The sequence below is a fragment of the Magallana gigas genome, chromosome 4, assembly GCF_963853765.1.
Source record: "Magallana gigas chromosome 4, xbMagGiga1.1, whole genome shotgun sequence".
In the NCBI taxonomy this organism is placed as follows: Eukaryota; Metazoa; Mollusca; class Bivalvia; order Ostreida; family Ostreidae; genus Magallana; species Magallana gigas.
In genome coordinates, this window is record NC_088856.1 from 22,364,724 (window position 1) to 22,379,977 (window position 15,254).

General features: G+C 33.6%; 1 long non-coding RNA gene across 1 annotated transcript; it reads left to right on the forward strand.

Annotated features, from left to right (window-relative positions):
• The first annotated feature begins 13,913 nt into the window (after positions 1-13,913).
• On the forward strand, positions 13,914-14,814 carry LOC117682597 (uncharacterized). Its single transcript, XR_010712978.1, has 2 exons — positions 13,914-14,243; positions 14,589-14,814. It is a non-coding gene; the product is annotated as an uncharacterized lncRNA (long non-coding RNA).
• The last annotated feature ends 440 nt before the right edge of the window (positions 14,815-15,254 follow it).

Here is a 15,254-nt window from a genome sequence, read left to right on the forward strand (position 1 = left end):
GACTTTGTTGATTGTGAATGCAAGTGATCAACATTGTCCACAACAGCAGCAATGTACACTGTACCCCCTTTCTTCGACAGAAATGACCATGCAAATGAATATACTCCAACTTCTGGCGCAGTAAACATTCCTGTGGCTTGGTCATAACCTTCGCCGTTGTTCAACCGAACATTTTCAAACTTAATTGTTGTATTTATTGGTGTATTGGTGAGATGGGATTTTAGATTTGCATGAAAAGCAACAACATCGTATGCGGTGCAATCTGGAAATATAATAACATGTCTTCGTTAAAATAAAAAGTAAACATGATTTATTTTATTTAGATAAACATCTACTTTTAAAATTATAACAAAGAAATTGCTCCAACTACCTTTTTTTGGTTCCCAACCTATCGATTTGCAAGCACTTCTATAACCCTTGATGTCGTCTATAAACTGAGAGGGAGAAGTCGTTTCTACAGTTTCTTTTTGCAGGTGTAGGAACACGGTGAACGTTAATATGATCCTGTGTTAAATTATATATATATATATATATATATATATATATATATATATATATATATATATATATATATATATATATATATATATATATATATATATATATATATATATATATATATATATATATATATATATATATATAAAACTTAAATGAATAAAAACACAAAGTCTATTGTGACTTACAATTATGGACTTTGTGTTTTTATTCATTTAAGTTTTGTATATCTTATCCGACCACTGTGAATTTTTTCTGGATTTACCTATATATATATAATTTTAGTAACTGAAAAATAAATGTTTTAAAAGTGTGCAAAAGTTTATTGTGACTCACAATTATGTTGTCCCATTAACAAATTCTGTGAAGCCAAAAGAAAGATTTGATCACGAACCATATTCAAGGTCAAATTGATTAACATCGTTCAAAAACGATGCACTATTTGAACCAATTTGTATTTTATGAACATATTAGCATATATTAAATTGATCGGGGTAGACAATGATTTTATACAATGATAATTGTGAGTACAACTATTGACCTCTTGGGCCATCGACCCTTTCGAACACTTCAGCTTAAATTATAAAATTTACTGCAATAAAATCATGAGGTATAAATTAGAAAAAAATAAAACTTAGCTATAATAAAACTAATTTCATTTACTTGCGATTACTGTAAACTTGGAAAACTGAAAAAGCATGATTATGATTGACTAAGATCTTCAAAGACAACGTTCAATATTCGTAGGAAAAATCAACAATTTTGTCCTCAATTGACTTCGTCGTTGTTATTTTATATTTATTTTTTCAGAATTAAACAAATCAAGAGAGACCCCCAGTATTTATAAAGCTCTTATCCCTGTAATATCAAAACGATGTCCGCCTGCACTTAAATCCATCTAAACTCCATAATAAATCCAATTACTGTAAAGTATCATTTTCCTAAAACAATCATTCTGACTTGACTTGTGATATTGCGTATTCCGAGTTTATAATTTCGTTGGACGAGAACGGCTAATTCTTAACACAGATACGTGTATGTTTACATTTGGTTTTAATTGTATTTCAATAGCACTCTCCATCAGATTACTGAGATGCATTCGTTTATATATGGACACTTTCTCATTTTGATTAGAACACTTCAGCTTAAATTATAAAATTTACTGCAATAAAAATCTTGAGGTATAAATTAGAAAAAAAATAAAACTTAGCTGTGAAGAAAACTTATTTCATTTGCTTGCCATTACTGTAAACTTGTAACTACTTACCTCAAAAGCATGATAATGATTGACTAAGATCTTCGAAGACAACGTTCGATATTCGGAGAAAAAATTAACAATGTTGTCCCCTTTTGATATCGTCGTTATTTTATGTTTATCTTGCAGAATTAAACAAATCAAGAAAGACCCTTAGTGTTTATAAAGCTTTTATCATGTGACTATCCTTGTAACATCAAAACGATGTCCGCCTGCACTTAAATCCACTTAAAGGCCGGATCTGACCTAGTTGAATATCCACACAGACGGCAATTAAAGGGTACCTGCAGTCAAGCCGATGTGAAACATATGTCAAAGAGTTTAATTATCAAAATTAAATGCAAAAAAACGCATCAAAATCGATGCAAAAATAACGGAGTTACGCCGCTTCAAAGTGGCTATTTTTTCTTGCTTTGGGAAATCTAATCAAGAGAAAACAGAATAAGGCGATAACGAGGCTTCAGCGGAAGTTACGTCACGAGGTCAACAGGAAGGGCATTTCTTTACAAAGCTTTACAAATTCAATTCGATTTTTCAGCCCAAATGATTGATATAGGTCTGATGTTTTGACGTATCTATTTATTTTAAGTATTGTAGAAATGTGTATCCGTAATTATTTTATTACAGTCAGATTTATTTTTAAAGGATTTTAAAATATTTGCTATTCTCGTCGCCCTTTTACCGATGAATACGATATCTTAACGCTTGCATGGGTAGATTTATGTTCATTATTCATTCTTTGATTACATAATATCCTTTCACACACGAGTGATTCGAGACAATGACTTAGGTAAACAGATAAACTAACGAAGCCACTGCTCCAGACACACGTGTATCTGGGGTATGTATACACATGGTACACGAGTCTGGTGAACAACGAGAGGGTTTCACACCTCTGGACTGGTAAATTGAATTGTGTATAATTAGCTACTCGATTGTTTAACAATAAAAAAGAAAAATAAATCAGACTGTGTGAATCAAGCATTCGTAAGCTAATACATGTATATAGTCCGTCAATCAGTGATTAACGACTATCAAATAGTAAAACTAATGTTCGAAGTAAATGCCTTAATTGTTTCTTATATAATCACTGAAATCATGACCAACTTTACATTTCAACAATTTTAAACCTTTTTATGTGATCAAGTAATTATTTCAAAAGTAATTACATTTACGTTGGTCTTAATTTCTTGTTTAATCAAGTGCAACTTTTTTTTAGAGCGCTATGGTCAGCAATTTAATTAACGCTTTAACTCCACATTACTTAAATTGTTATACTGACAGCGAATTATTATGAAATCTGAATACACTTGAACATTTTGACAAAGGATGTAAATAAATGTAAAATGAAATTCCATTATCGTATTTTTAAAAGAATACGAGACAGACTTAATCATGCAGCGATCTTGGACTTTCGCCTTGATCCGTTTATAATCCCGTGTTTGTTTGTTTAAGAATGAATACTATTTTGTTTGTTATTAGTCCTATATCATTATTATTGAATAATCAATTGAAATCATTTGCAATTTTATGCCTTATACGAGGAATAGACCCCGCGTTACCTTTACGAAATATGTATTATCAATATTATTAATCAGTTGATAATGTCACGGAAAAATCATTCGAAAGAATGGAAATATTAACAAAATATGTTTCTTAAAACAAAAGTTTGATTAATTGCCATTTCGATACAAACGCTGTGCATTTATATACAAAATGTGTTACACATTTGACTAAATTCATGAAGCAAACAGTTTTCCGAATTCGGCATTTTTGTTCGATAAAAAACGGGTTTAAACTCAAACAACAGTATATTTAGTCATCCAAGGTTGATAAGGAAATAAAACAACAGAAAAAATGTTCATATAAAGATAAAACAATGCAAGAAAACGAACATTTTTCATACGATATTCCTGTTTCTAATACAGTCGCGTTGACCCCGTGACGTCACAGTTCATCTCGCGCCAAATCGGCTTGATTCAAAACTCGTTCAGGTGTGAAATCAGGTTTTCCCCAAATATCTCGAAAACAACTTATGCGATCGCTGTAAAATTTTCAGGATAATGTTTTAACATATAGATCTTCATTATATTAAAAATTGACCAGCACTTCAGGTACCCTTTAAGCATATTAGGGAGAAGGCCACATCCACAACTGATAAGACTACAGTAACAGAGTGAATCTATAAATAGATACATGCATAGCACAGACACGTGTTGAAACAAAAGACAGCAGCACATGGTTTCACTTTTTTATTTTTCCTGCTTTGGGTATACTTGTTTTATATAGCGCATCCATATATTATTTCTAAAATTAAATGTTTTCTTTTTATAGTTTTTTTTTTGCCCTTTAAGCGTCTAGGGGCTTTCGGATCAGCCTTGATACTGAAGTATGTTCTCTATTCACATTTTCATTCCAATGCAGAGTTCCAAGGAAAGCACGCACTTTATACTGTTCACTTCCAAATGCTATTTTTTTGTCTTGATAGACATTCAAAGTGTTACTAAAACTTTTTACAAAGTATGTATCTCTCCCTAAATTGAAATGATCTGGATACTTATAAATTGCGGAATTTACAATAACACTTTTGAATAATTTAATTGCCCAGGATTTTCAAGCACAACTTTTGATGGTTCATAATTTGGATCTTGTTTACATCTTGAGCTAGGGTGGCATCGCTTGTGGTCATTTTGGTAATGGTCAACTATGTTGTCCAACAAGTTCTCAAAGTAGTAGAATTGCCCTCACAATGCTTGGCTGCCCAGTAAAAATGTGTCGCAATAGATTCCACTTTATCGACAAGTTCTTCGGACCAGGTTTTTCCTTCTTTGTATCTTGGTCCACTTGAAATATTAGTCAAGGCCTTTTTGATACTTTTGATGCCATGCCAAAGATCATTTTGATTACATGTAAAGCCATGTTCCCGTTTTCTTACATATTTATTAATGGCCATGTTCCTGTCGTGGGTATGCACATTCACAGAAATGTCCCTGTTGTCAAAATCTTCATAAATTTTTCGTGTTCCAATTGTCTCATGCCTTTGAGAAAAAGGATCCTTTGCCTTTGTTACATGAGCACAATTAAGAACTTTATGTGATCGCTCCCCAATTGCAACGATACTGGTGTCTTGAGCATTTTTTCGCCATCCATGCCGTGCATCAGTAATTTTGTCTATTCCATCTAAGTTTTCATATAATCCAACTTCTTCAAGAATGGCAGTGTTGCACGAATCTTCATATTCTTCTTGAACAATTGGTTTATACATTTTAAAGAATGTGTCCCTTTTTTCAACGGAGAGAACACCAAGTCCTGCTGCATTACAGAATCTTGAATAATGAGAAGATAACATTCCACTGCATATAAATGCATGGTTGATTCTTTCATTAACAAGATACTTCCCATTTGGTAGGTATGGAGATGATGCCAAAATGTAGGAATGTTTTCCTCTATTCTCTCGGGTACAAACAAATTTCAATGAACTCACATGACTTCTCTTTGTGACTTTTTTAACTTCAACAGTCCCTTTACAGTACTTCCCGTGGGATGCTGAAACATCGATCAGTTTTCTTACAGCTTGCAATGATATGTAAAATGCAAGATATACAAAATTTCAAAGTTATTGTTTCATTCTGTAACAAATTATACATATATGTACTTGTGGTTTCCACAAACAACACTTGAAAGAAAACATTCATGTATCAATTTATTCACCTTTGTCGTGCAATTTTCATTTCCGAAGTAATTAAATTATTCTATGTCAAGAAGTCGATATAAGCGCTTTTACATCAAATCGAATCAATTTTGCTTCCCGAAAAGTAAGTATAGTAACCACTGTGAATAAATGTTGCTGTCACGTACCAGGTCCTTATCCATACTTTATTGCCCCTTTTCAGCTCGTAAATGAGGTGACCTGATGTATTGATGTGGGCACTTTGTTGATTGTTAATGCAAGTATGCACGTGATCAACATTGTCAACGACAGCAGCAATGTACACTGTGCCTCCTCTCTTTGACAGAAAGGACCAGGTGAACGAGTATACTCCGTCCTCTGGTGCAGTGAACATACCTGTTGCGGGGTCATAGCCATTGCCTTTATTCAACTGGACATTTTCGAATTTCATCGTTGTATTTGGGGAAAGGTTGTTAAGGTTAGAATTCAGATTTGCATGGAAGGCAATGACATTGTGATCAGTACAATCTACAATTAAAATCCAAATGCTTATTGTAATGTAGGAATTTTTATTTAAAAAATATATAGTTTTGTTTTTTTACTTTAAGCAATTGGAGACTGTCATCTACCTTTCTTTGGCTCCCATCCTATTTTTTGCATGCACTTCTGAACCCATGTCGTCCATGAACTGGGAGGGAGTTACGTATTTATGTAAGCTCGGTATTTTTTTCTAACATATGTTACAAATTTGTTTATCACGCAAAATGGTAGTTAATGTCAAAAGAAGCTAATATATGTAATTTGTTGTTAGCAATCAATCTGCATGTAGAATCCTTTAATCAATTTAAATCAAGCAGCAAATTTAATCACGTTCATGTACTTCCACAGAAAAATTTAATTGTAGGGTTATGTTAATCGTGTGTGTATTATAAAATATTTGTAGCATTACATTAAATTAAAAATTTTCCAAGTCATTAAATTAGTATATTAGTAATTTTGATCGTATAACCTAAAAAAACTCAGGCATAAACACTTTAGAGTTGACCCCACAGACCTTCAATCTAATTTTCCCTTTAGATCCTTAATAGCAGCTGTAAAATGCTGTTTGTTATTTACATGTAAACTGCTACTATAATACACACTTTCCATCTGTAATCTGTGCATTTATACTTCCGTTTTCTGAAATATCACGGCTGACATCAATATAAAGTCTACAAGTTTGTCGAATTTTGACATGACCATATATGGAAACAGTGACGTCACTGTTAGAAAAAGGATAGCCGCAGGTAAAGGCATGCCGTAATCGCCGGAGTAGGGACGGAATAAATGAAAAAAAACATTAGGTAGGCCTATTATAATATTATCTCTGGATAACAACATTTCATAGAAAGTATTATTTTTCGGAAAATTAAATTATTGGTGTACATTTTATCAAGAGAATGTATAAAAGATGCGAGTAATGAATTCGATCGGCTTCAGATATCCTCTTAGAATTGAAAAAAATTACATGACTTTGTTTGAATACACGTGTATAAAGATATATACGCATTTTTATTCATAGGCGACCGAACCGGGGGAGGGGGAGGGCTAGCGGGCTTAGCCCCCCCCCCCTTTTTTTTTTTACCTGTTTCGAACATAGCAACAGGGAGGATTCAGGCCCTCCCCCCCCCCCACTTTTTCCTAGCAAGAAACAAAATTGTTCGTTAAAAGACCTTAAAGAGAACGAACTATTAATAGTGATATTGAAAATAAGAGTCATAGTAGGTATACTAGCACCCCCCCCCCCCACACACACACACACACCATCACCACCACCACGGATTAGGTATTTCATGAGTTGGGGGGGGGGATTGGACAGGTAAGATTGGAGTTATAGGTATACCTCCCCACAGGAATTAGGATGTTCATGATTATGGGAATTCTTGTCAAAAATTTTTATGATTAGTTTAGCCCCCTCCCCTTTCAATTTGCTTCCGACGCCACTGTTATTAAAGCACATAAAACAAATTATTAAAGAATAGGCCTCGGCTGAATCAAGAAAATATCTTCAAAGGCATCCTTATCGCTACCGATAAGTTGTGACAAGACCCCCCCCCCCCCCCCACACACACACACACACACAGACACACACCCCGCGAAAAATTACACGGGCTCGGCCAGATTAGTTGCAAAGTTATCTATAAGCAAAAAAAAAACAATTTAAAGACATTGGTTTTGAGATTGTGATTAATATGAGAAATAAGAAGCGACACCCTCTTTAAAAAATCCAAAGATAAGGTTAACTGTCGTGAAATTAAAATGTGTATAAATTATAAAAGAAATGTTTCTTTGCATTATCGGCAATATATAGGGAAACAGCCTATCATGCAGGTAACAATTTGCATTTTTTTTTAATTTCAAGCATTTATTACGGGATATGAGTATGACGTCCTGATGTCGGTTCAATACAGACTCACTTTGTGAAGTTGGTTGATAAAAATTTTCTGGAGAGCTATTATAATACAGCTTTACAGCCACTTGTGAACTATTTGCAGGACTGTAGCTCCCGGTCTGAAAAATATCAAAAGGACGACCTGGGAGCTACGGTGCCTCCCGTAGTAAAACTTCAATTTACGGCGCACAAAAAATTTGCGCTAGTTTTTTTTATTATTATTGAAGATTGTGTTATTATTTACCTTTCACTTACACAACAAAAAAAAGTATAAATACATGTAAAGTAAAAACATTTTCCGCAAAAAATTAACAAATCTTTGCAGGTCGTTTATTCTAACTAATTCAGAAAAATAACAAGAGTAAAGCTGTCAATGTGACAGCAAACTGGGTTTTCATTTGTGTGAACAGTGTCCATAATCCATTTGGCAATCCTTAATTGATAAATACTACATATCCAAAGAAATAGGATACTCTATATGCAATTTTTTTTACACAAAAATGACTAAGTTCAACAGCTGATATTTTTTCATAAATTATCAGAAATCAAAATCCTTGCAATTTGCATACCTCTGATATATGTTTATTTGATCTGCAAGAGAACAACTTCCTATCCTGAAAACCGTTCGAGGAGTTATCTCGGTACAATAAGGGTACCATTTTGACAGCCACTTGCCCGCCTACCATTTTTACTATTTCAATAATCGGAAACCCGGTAAAAAATTCTCTCTCAAAATTTTTAGAATTTAGAAGCAACGGAGTTACATGGGACCTCACAGAGGTCTTCGAACCCCATGCCGCTCAAAATATATTTACCCACTTAGTAAATTTCTTGATCCGTTTCATTCCTAGAAAAGAGTACGCGTTTACCTATATTCTAGTGTAAATTACATGATATTAGGCATTTCCTTTTATAATACCATGAGAATTATATTACGGAAATTAGCGCATTCGTCACATCGGCAATGATTTTGTTCTACATGAACTTCTTCCTGTTTGGTCCAGTTTTAATCATACTTCAATTTTTTTTCCCTAAAATTAATACCGGTGTTTTCGATAAAAAAGGTGTCGTTCATTAGATCTAAAAGCTTATTGCAACAGTTTAACTGAATATTATGTTTATTTTTCGTTCCTTTCGGCGGTTACGGCCAGCCTTTTCCCACAGCAAGGCAGTTGCCATATAAAGTCATGTCAAAATTCGACAAACTTGCAGCTTCAGACTTTACATTTGTCAATTTGTATCATGTCAGATGTGCTATATCCGAGCCTGAAGTTACAAATGCAGAAACTACGGATTGAAAGTGTGCAATATTGAAGGTTTAATAACTAATGTAAACAATAAAGTTGCAAAATATGCATCATGCAAAGGAACTGAGTCAAATCTTACACGTGTTTATGCCCGAGTTTTATAGGTTACACGATCAGAATTACACATATTCAAACTCGGGCTCACACATCAACACGATTGCATATTCGGATTTCCAAGTTTACATGTCTGGATTTTTGAACACGATTACCCTCCATAGCATTAAGGAGTCGGTGTTTGAAGGGTTATAATAAAGACCAGACATTGGGCGGCCTCTCTAGACGATTATATCAGTTTCAATAAAACTGTTTTTAAGATCTTTTCTTTAAAAAAAACGGTGAAATTTTATCAAAGTTTGTACATTATCTACTCAGTTCGAAAGAGTGTTTTTCTGACTTATTATGTATAGGTGAAATAGGAACCCATGTGTTCATAATTATATACCTCAAAGTGGAATGCACAAATTGTTAAATGATTTGCTAATTTCCCCCTCTATTTAAAAACGTTTTATTTAGGGTTATGGATAATTCACACTTTAATTCACACAGCGAGCTGCGCTGTGTTGCTAAATTCAGAAAGAATAGATTAAGACGTTAACACTTTTTCACTCAATTTTTCAATATCAATAACATATATGTTTTAATATTAGCATTCATTTTAATACCTTTTCACTTTACATTTTTAGACGGTCACTATCTTCTCTATTTCCTTTTCTTTCGTCTATTTATAAATTGTTTTGAAATGTAAATAAAGTGTTATTTTGATATATACATGTATCTAATGAATATTTTACACATGGGATTGATCGTTCTTCAAAGACAAAAGCCCAGTATATCAGTGTATAATCATTGTAGATAACACAAAATATACACAATTTCAAAGTTTTTGTTTCATTCTACGAAACAAATTACACATGCATGTACTTGTGGTTTCTACAAACAACACCTGAAGGATAACGTTCATGTATCAATTTATTCATCTTTGTCGTGCAATGGAATTATTTTATGACAAGAAGCCAGTATAAGCCCTTTAACGTTAAATCGAATTTATTTTGCTTCCAGAAAAGTACGAATAGTAACCACCGTGAATAAATGTTGCCGGTACATGCCAGGTCCTTATCCATACTTTATTGCCTCTTTTCAGCTCGTAAATGAGGTGACCTGACGTATTGATGTAGGTACTTTGTTGATTGTTAATGCAAGTATGCACGTGATCAACATTGTCAACGACAGCAGCAATGTACACTGTGCCTCCTCTATTTGTCAAAAAAGACCAGGTGAACGAGTATACTCCGTCCTCTGGTGCAGTGAATTTTCCTGTTGCGGGGTCATAGCCATTGCCTTTGTTCAACTGGACATTTTCGAATTTCATCGTTGTATTTGGGGAAAGGTTGTTAAGGTTAGAATTCAGATTTGCATGGAAGGCAATGACATTGTAAACAGTACAATCTGCAAAAATTAAAATCAAAATGCTTATTGTGATGTATTAATTCTTATTTAAAAACTAAATAGTTTACGTCAATCTAAGCAACCAGAGACTGTCATCTACCTTGCTTTGGCTCCCATCCTATTTTTTGGCATGCACTTCTGTACCCACTGATATCGTCCATGAACTGGGCGGGAGATGTTGTTTGTACACAGCAAATGGAGGTATACAGCCATAAAAGGAACGACAGTCGAACATAGGCAAGCATAATTCTAAAATTCAGTTTATTTATTTAAATTCAGTTACATTTAAAACAAAGTTAACCGTAAAGCAATTTAAACGCTCCCTTAGACGAATTAGAATATATTCATTTATTATATTTCTTTTTATATATCGATATTTGATTTTACTCAAAATTGTTATGAAAGTATTTTTAAATTTCACATAAATGAAAAAAATACTTGTAGGAATAAGTGATATATTTCACATTTTTTCCAGTGTGTTTTCTTCGTTTTTACTAAAGTGAAATTCTCCATCGTTTATTTCTTACTTAAATTACCCGCTACAATGACATCCAAAATAACGTTAAAAATCTACGATATAAAAGTATAGTTTGACATTACTTACAAAATAAGCTATTTATTTTACCTGAATGTTGACCACTCCTTCTACAAAATCACAGGTAACTGATAATCAAACAGAAACACTTACCTCACGCTAAATCGATTTTCTGTATTTTTAAATTTGTATTGAATTTTTAATCAGATGTACCTTGATAAACATAAATGTATTGAGATATACACTGATTAAAAGTACCTAGGCTATCAATTATAATTAGAAACCCGCATTACGCGGTCTGCTTTCTTGCAAAATCTTGAATAACTATAAATCTAAGCCTTGCCTCTAGCATTCTAGCATTTTAGCTTAATCAGAAAGATTGATTACCAATAGAAATATCAATTGCAGGTTAATAAAAATGCGTTTAAATTTACATATGTTAGATTTTGGGGGATATATGAGAGGCAATTTATGAGAACATTAATATCGAACAATTTCGTTTTCTTTTCATTTGTTTTTAACTTATTAATTTCTAGTCATTGAATTTACATTTTTGTTTTCTGACTTGATTTTCTCCCAGTATTCTTAATAATTAAGGAATTATTCGTCACGTATACATGAGGTAAGAAAATACGTTCGCGATTTGGGCATGATTAAATCCAATATATCCAAAGGACTTTGTGATACGCTATCACATTTTGGAGCATATACCTTACATCCATGAAAATAGTCTTGATTCGCAATTGCATCTTGTGGTCTAAATTTCAAATTTGTCGTTTGATACGTATCTAAACGTCGAATATCTTCCAAAGATAGAAAATAGTTGATAGCCATCAGCAAGTAAAAATTTTGCCACGGTTTTGGTATCTCCAGGACACTATACACTTACACAGCCTTGCTCTGATCTTAAGTCCATGCTCTTCTCGTAACTATAGATGTTCATGTTTATACAGAACATAACGTACAATCAAAGTATCATGAACTGAATTTATTTTTTTTATGCGCCTCAAACATATGCATGTTCTCAAATTCAACAATTATATCCTTAATGGCAAATATTACAATGTAAATAAACAGGACTTCATCTTAACAGTTAACTACACTGCTTATGGCCAATATTCGACATTACTCAAGCAGTTCACAGTTCAAAAAATAGAACTAATGGGAACACTTATCGGAACGAGATTTTAAAAACATGTCAAAGAATTCACAGGAGTTAATAAAATCTATTTTAAGTATGACAGTCAAATTGTGCTTCACAGGTAATGCCACATTGTAGCAAATGAGGAATTGCCCTCAAGAAATTGGAATAGAAATGCTCTTGAGGACTGGACCTATGGAGGGTAATCGTGTTCAAAAATCCAAACATGTCAACTATGTAATCGTGTTGGTGTGTGAGTCTGAGTATGAATATGTGTAATTCTGATCGTGTAACCTATAACACTCAGGGATGAACACTTTAGAGTTGACCCCGCAGGCCTTCAATCTAATTTTCCCTGCAGATGCTAATTGCAGCTGTAAAATGCTGTTTGTTATTTACATGTAACTTGCCATTATAATACTAACTTTCCATCTGTAATCTCTGCATTTGTATTTCCGTTTTCTGAAATATAATGACTGACATGCTGCAAATCAACAAATGTAAAGTCTACAAGTTTGTCGAATTTTGACATGACCATATATGGAAACAGTGACGTCACCGATAGAAAAAGGCTAGTTGTAGGTAAAGGCATGCCGTAATCGCCGGAATAGGGACGGAATAAATATAAAAAACATAAAAGGATTGTCTATAAACATAATATATCTGGATAACAACTTTTCTTAGAAACCCTTACCAAAGTAAAATTATTGCTGCAACAATGCGGTAATATTGCAGCAACACATTTTTGTTACCAGAAACCAGATTTTGAGACTAGTGAAATGTTGCTGCTAGCTGCAACAACTTCTGGTAACATTTTAGCAATACTGCTGGAGTGTTGCCGCAAGCGGCAATAACTTCTGGCAACATTCTGGCAATACTATTAGAGTTATTTCTGTAAAAAATTATATTAACATGCACCTAGAATATTGCCACTAGCTGCTGGTAATATTCTGGCTACACTCAGTATCATACTGCCAGAAATAATTTGTTGGTAACATCTACATGTATTTGATCATTTAAATCATGAACTAATTTATACATAATATATATAATTCGATCTGGCAATACTGCTAGGCATCATATTTGATTTCTGCTTTAATTATAATTTAAGGAGAAGCCGAGCAGTGGGTGGGGGTTAAAAATTTTCAATTATTTAGATATGATTTCAGTTATAACACCTCAAAATTTCCGAGAAGTTTACCACAAACTTTCCTCTGATTTATTATGCTTACCGAGCTTGCAAAAGCTTTAGCAGAATTTAGACTTATAAAATTTTCCACATTCAGCACAAGTCTAAAACTGTCAATTATAATTGCATGAATTGCTTTTGTATACATATTTTCCCAAAATAATACTTAATAAGTCGAAAAAATTAAATCTAATAAATATTTTATGATTAAAGTCTTATTTTTAGAAAGTCTCAATTAAAAAAATCCAGTGATATTCCCTTCAATGGCATATAACTGTTATGCATGGTTACAATGTTTCACTATAAAAGACTGTTTGAATCGCCCCCCCCCCCACCAAATCATGTTTTACGTGAATACCGACCTGTCTGTTCTTTTGTAAAAGTATATTCTTTTTTATTAAGTTAAAATATCAGTCTACTTAGATTTGAGTATCTAAACTGCTCGATGCATGTTGAAATGCTGTTTGTTTCCATTTTTACTTTCGTTTCAATGTTAAGTTACGCGCGCGCTGATTGGTCGATCAAGTCGCTAGCCGCCAATTTTCGCATTCGAAGCTGCCATGTTGTCTGCCATCAAGCCTCCTGCCATCACTGGATATGGTGAAATAAATGAAATACGGGAATTATCTGTAAACAACGTTAAAAATACACTGTCAATGGAGTGTTTATCTTAAAAAAAAAAAATCAACGGCTGAACTGAGGACGAATCTGAGTGAACGAATCGAGTGTTGACATCCCCTGCACCATCTGCATGAGCACGTTTTTGAAAAAGTAAGTTTAGCAATGAAAATATATTCATTGAATGGCAGTTTAAACATGTTTGTTATAAGAATATAAGCCGAAAGACTGCGATCTACCATTATACCAATGGGTTTAACACCGTTTAAGAACCATGCGCGGATCTAGAATTTTATTCCGGGGGGGGGGGTGGGTTGTTCGACGGTTATTTGAGTTTGCCAGGGGAAGGGGGTCCGAGGCATATTTTTGGTAATTTTATAATGTAATTTTAAAAATTTGAAGGGGGGGGGGTCTGGACCCCCCTGACACCCCTTGAAACTGCTTAAAATCTGAAAACAAATGCCAATGTGCTTATATGAAATCCATTTATCTTCCCAGTAGGTCTGCCCTGGGTTACACAGACCTGAAGAAAACCATGAAAAAGCTGTCACCTTACTGATTAAATGAATGGTGGAACTGGCAACCAAAAAAGAATGATGACGTAATTTGTTTACAATTATGGAGAGGAACATATACACAACAGTGCTGAATTCCAATGTGGATATTGTTGTGATATTCTGATAGCTGTTTTTGTGATTGTTTATGTGTGAAATCAGAATGCCCACGAGGCTGTCAAAAAAAAGAACATTTGAAATGCCTAGGACGAATGCCTTGATCAGTCGTAATACAGCAAGTGGTTGTGCAGGACTTGTGAACTATATGGTTTGAGCTTTGCTTACGATAAACAGTGAACTTTCGTCCATATCCGTCTGTGCGCGTTGTGTCAATCCGTCTTTGCGCGTTGTGTCAATCAAACTACAATACATGATATTCTGCAGCAATAAATTGTCACTGATTGGCTGAGTACTTTTAGTCAAGTTTCATCATCATTTGTTTATCATATTTGTGTTTATTGTATTTATGTGTTAAATTTAAAGATTAATAATTTTAACTGGTGTCCTTTATAAACATGTTGAAATTCCAGTTTCAGGTCTCTAATATTATACATTATATTTTTGATTCAATACTTATTTTGTGCATGTTACATTGAATAATATAATTTTT